Source organism: Enhydra lutris, unplaced genomic scaffold, assembly GCF_002288905.1.
Source record: "Enhydra lutris kenyoni isolate GAN:26980312 unplaced genomic scaffold, ASM228890v2 scaffoldscaffold155, whole genome shotgun sequence".
Taxonomy (NCBI): domain Eukaryota; kingdom Metazoa; phylum Chordata; class Mammalia; order Carnivora; family Mustelidae; genus Enhydra; species Enhydra lutris.
Genome location: NW_019154239.1, coordinates 219,966 through 225,438, shown reverse-complemented (window position 1 = coordinate 225,438; position 5,473 = coordinate 219,966).

Here is a 5,473-nt window from a genome sequence, read left to right as displayed (position 1 = left end):
AGATGCTCTTTGTGTTTTTCTTCCACTTAGTTCTCAGATATGGGAAGGTTTTGGTTCAGGAATCATAAAACTCCTCCAGCTTCTATTTCATGAAATATGCAGCATATACTATTGGAAAGAAATTGCCAGCTTGCTTTTATTATTATTATTATTATTATTATTATTATTATTTGAACCCAACATATAACCAATCTACAATGCCAGTGGGGGATTCTCATAAAGAGAAAGGAAAACAGAAATAAAATTTTTGCTGAATAGAACAACTCACAGCCAAAATGATACAAGTTTTGTGATGGCTAAGATGGGTTGTTTAGTTTAGGGGATAAAAATGAGAGGAGGGCAGTCCCAGACAGATGAGACTGTTCAAGGTGAACCGCAGTCCCTGTTGACCACCTACAGTGAGCCTTACAAAATAGTCAACTTGGAATATTGGCTCCAAGATTCAATTTCTGACTCTCACTGTTGGTCAGTGTCTCTGGCTCTTGACTGGAAAACCGTGATCTGTTGGTCCATCAGTTAGTCTTCCTTTCCCCCTCTTTTCCTCTTCTTGTTTTTGTCTCAGAGTCTGTCTCTCTTTCAGTCTTTGGATCAGTTTGTATCTCTTCTTGTTAGTGTCACTTTTGCTAGTAAAGACTGAAAAGTTACAAATATGTCTTTGAGACTATCTGGGAAATGGAGGAAGCTAACTCAGGGAATGCACATAGACATTATTTCCATGCCCATTTAACACATACTTGCCTGAGCACCTAGTTTGTGTCTGGCTCTGGCTTTGTGCCTGGCATTATGAACAGTACCATGAGCAAGGGTGCAGTCTCTGCCATCTAGGCACTCTGCCTCACGCATAAATTACTGCCACAGTGTGCGATACAGTACAGGAAATATCTGCATGGCACTAGAAGCTTCTAGAAGAGTAATTTATTACGTCTAAAGAAAGGAAAAGGAGGGGAAAGCTTCAAAGAAGAGATTGCATTTCAGCTGGAAGCTGAAGGTTGACCAAGAATTTCTCAGGTCTTGAAGGCATCCAAACTGGGAGAACTGTGTGGGCAAAGATAGGTGGGCATGAAGGTTCGTCATTGGTTTGGAGACAGGCAAAGTTGGGTGTGGTTGTGGTGTACAATATGTGACTGAAATGGATTATTTTGTAGAGCATTTTCCAGATTGTGTTCCAAGGAACACTAGGGTTCCCCAAGATGGTTATGAGTATTTTAAAAGAAAGAACATACAGAAGGATAAAAGTTCTGTGCCCCCCAAAGTTTGAAAAGCATTGAAAAATATAACTCACTCTTGTTAAGACATGGTATTTACTGACATATTAAAACTTGAGTAAGAAGTAAAAGCAAGCAAGCAAGGAAGCTCATTGAAATCATTAAGATCTTCTAAACTTACTTGCCAGAGGCCCCCTCATTTCAAGGAGCCCTTTTTAAAAAGTGTCTTAAGAGATAGAGTGGGGAATGTATTTGTAGGTAATCACTTAGTATTTTTACAAAAAGGAGTTGATTTTTTAAAAGATTTTATTTATTTATTTGACAGAGATCACAAGTAGGAAGAGAGGCAGGTGGGGGGTGTTGGAAGCAGGCTCCCCGCCGAGCAGGGAGCCCGATGTGGGGCTCAATCCCAGGATCCTGTGATCATGACCTGATCTGAAGGCAGAGGCTTTAACCTACTAAGCCACCCAGGTGCCCCAAAAGTAGTTAATCTTATCATAAAAGTAATATGTGTGATTTGAAATGTAGTATAGTATATGTGAGACATACAAAAAGTATAAAAATAGAGTAAAGGTATGATTAAAGAAAAAAAAGCAGCCCCCAAAAGCTGAGAACACTCAGCTTAAGAAATAGAGCCATGTAAATACAGTTGAAGCCTCCTTTCCCTGATCATATCTCCATCCCTTCTGCCCGAGGTAACCACTGTCCTAAATTTGATTTTAGTTTATGATTCCATATAATTTTTTGAATATTCTTTTTAGAAGACAAAGAATTCCTTTGAATTCTCATTCAGCTTCTAGCTTGTCACTACAGAGATAATAAAGAAATTGTTGTTCTGTCCAGGAATTGTTGTTCTGTTCCTGGAATAAAGGACATTTATAAGCTCTTCAGAAGCAGGAACTATGGCTTCTCCTTTTAACAGTATTCAGAATGTAGTAGATGCTCAATAAATTTCTGCTGAATTGAATTTAAATGTGTATAGTCTCATGGGGTATATTAAGTTCACGTGGTAATGAAGATTGGGGAAAAGTAATTATTTTTCATTAACAGTATTGAAATTCTTTGATCAGAGATCTTAAAAACTTTTTTTGTTTCATTTTTTTTTAAATTTTTAAATTTATTTTCAGCATAACAGTATTCATTGTTTTTGCACCACACCCAGTGCTCCATGCAATCCGTGCCCTCTCCAATACCCACCACCTGGTTCCCCCAACCTCCCACTCCCCGCCCCTTCAATACCCTCAGATTGTTTTTCAGAGTCCATAGTCTCTCATGGTTCACCTCCCCTTCCAATTTCCCTCAACTCCCTTCTCCTCTCTAACTCCCCTTGTCCTCCATGCTATTTGTTATGCTCCACAAATAAGTTTTTGTTTTGTTTTGTAATCCGGATCTGGAAGTGAATAGTAACAACTACTGACTATAAGTCCTTTTCATGTTTTCTTGACATCTCTTGGAATCATTAATGATAACTGCTTGCCCAAATCTGCCCTATTAAAATAGGTGATTCAGTAAAACACCTATCTACTTCCATTACAGGAAAAATAACTCCAAGTGCTTTCAATCAAAAAGGATATTTGTAAATTACAATGTAATTAATTACTCAGTACCCAGACACCAAGTACTTTGAAGGTTTATACTTAGGGCCCCAAGAAATAACTTAACCATCAGTAGCAGGGTGTGACCATAGCTATAGTCATGCCAACACAAGCATCTCTCTTGATATATGTAAGGGACATCTTGAAAAAGCTCCACCTGAAACTTATGTCATATTTGGGAGACATTTTCCTTTTATGTTATCCTAGCCTGTATTCCTGAATTACTCCTGTTTACATGTCAGCATGCAGTGAATGTTGGAATATTGCTGAGGGATACATGGTAGAAAGAATGAAAGGATGAATAAAGTGGGAGACCCGTAGTCTCAGTGGGGGGAGACTTTTATTTCGTACGAAATCGTGGTTGTATGGGAGATGGTAGATTAGCTTTTCCCATGGGGCTGGATGTTGATCATGGCTGACAGTCCACCCCCATGATTTTCTTCCTCTGATTTCACCAGTACTGATTTCTCTGAGTAATTTTGGGAGCAGGAGTAAAATTCCAGGAGATAGAATGAGGATCAGCTTTGGGTTCAAATGACCATCAACAATGCAGACAGCGCACGGAGGGTCAGGAAGAAAAGCCGTAGACTGCCATGCCCACATGATTGCCTACAGATGCCCATGGGCTAGGATGACGGCACATGGCGGTGCTCATCTTGAATTGGAGGACACATTCTGAGCGGAATTATATGCATGCTCACCAAAGTTCTAAATATAGAACACAACCATTCAGACATTAAAATTAAACCAGAAGTGCCCGTAATCCAATTGGGGATGAAGTCAAAGATGGGCCAACCATATGCTGAATCTGAGCTCTGGTATGTATTGTTAGAACATAGTGAATGCAAAAGGGTTACTGTAATTTATTCCTTTGGGAAACTGAATAGATTTATAGGCTACATAGAAGTTGGAGTCTTGCCAACCTTCTGCTATCTAACTTAGTAATTTTAATGTGGTTGAATTTATCAATCTTTTCTCTGATGGTTAGTACTTTTTACGTCTTGTTTAAGAAAGTCTTTTTTTTTATCCTAATGTCCTAAAGATATTCTCCTTTATTATCTTCTAAAAGTTTTATTGTTTTGCCTTTCTCATTAAGTTCTGTAATCCACGTGGAGAGAGAGAGAGAGAGTATGGTGCAAGGTAGCAATTTATTTTATTCCTAATTTTCCTCCGTATAGAAAAGAGTCACTGAGGCACTTGGGGTCAGTTTCTAGGTGTATGTTTTGTCTACTCTTTGTCCAGACCAAATTTCTTTATTATTATAACTTTATAGTAAGTCTTGGTATTTGGCAGGACAGATCCCCATAATGTCCTTCTTCAGAAATGTCTTGGTGCTTTTTTTTCTTGGCTTTTTGTCTTCATATTCATTTTATACTTTCAAAGTTACACAAAAATACTCTTGAGACTTGATTGGAGTTACACCGAATTTATAGTCTAATTCGGGAAGATGATATCATTATGATACTGAGTCCTTCCAGCCATAAACATGCTACCTCTCTCCATTTTTTTGTTCCTAATGTCTTTCAATACAGATTGTAATTTTCTTCATAAAGTTTTGCACTCTTCTAGATTTATTTCTGGGTGCTTTATGTTTCTGTAGTTGCTATTATAAATGCTATCTCTAAAAACTATATTTTCTAATTATGTATTAGTTTTCATCATATCCCACCTGTATTTCTTGCTCTGGATGGTGGGGGATTAGGAAGGGAGAAGGAAAAATGGTGCTCACTGACTGCTTACAAAGTGTTAGGTGCCTGGGGCACCTGCCTAGCTCAGTTGGTTAAGCGTAGGACTCTTGATTTCAGTTCAGGTCATGATCTCAGGGTTGTGAGATCGAGTCCTGCATGAGGTTCAGTGCTGGGTATGGAACCCGCTTACGAGTCCCACCCCCCAAAAAGAAAATTACTAGGTGCCTTGCATGCTCTCATTTGATGTCCAGAACAGCCTCCACCCTCCTTCACTGATGGACAGAGCAGGGGATGCCCTTTGTCCCAGTGGCCCTGTGGGAAGGCAGAAGTGAGGAATAGAGCTCCAAGGACTTAATCAAACCCCGTAACAGTCAGTCACTTTGTTCCAGTGGCAGGGTCTTTGAAAGATGCCTCTAGTTTTGGAGTGTGCGGTAAAGGAAAGAACTTCACTGGTTAGACACTCTGTTTCATCTTAGTAACATGACGTGGGGCCAGTCTGGCTCCTGGTACACTGGTCTGGCATTTCAGGCCAGCCATAGTCATCTGGCCACCTGAGGGCCAAATTTTGGCCAGTAGCTACGGTGTGGTTTGACTCTCCAGGCACATCTCAGGTCAGTGAATGTTGCTGCTACCTCCAGCAGCCACCAGTCTAGGAAAATGAAAAGCCATTTCGGGTCATCAAGCTGAGTGGGAATAGAGATCCAGGTCTCCTGTACCCAGGTCGGTATTCTTCCCACCTCCCCACCTTGACTTACCATCCTCAAATATATTGTGTTGAACATGTGAAAGACTGAAGCATTTTTTTTATTTGAGGAATCACCATTATGCATAGACATTGTAACATATCTGCAAAAATGGGGACAGCAGGACAGATGTCTACCTATGGCCCAAGGGATGATGACTATTTGCCGATTGCTATCCTTCTTTCTCTGTTGTTGTCTCTCTGTGTCTTTCTCCGGAATTCTTTTTTTTTTTTTTTTTTTTT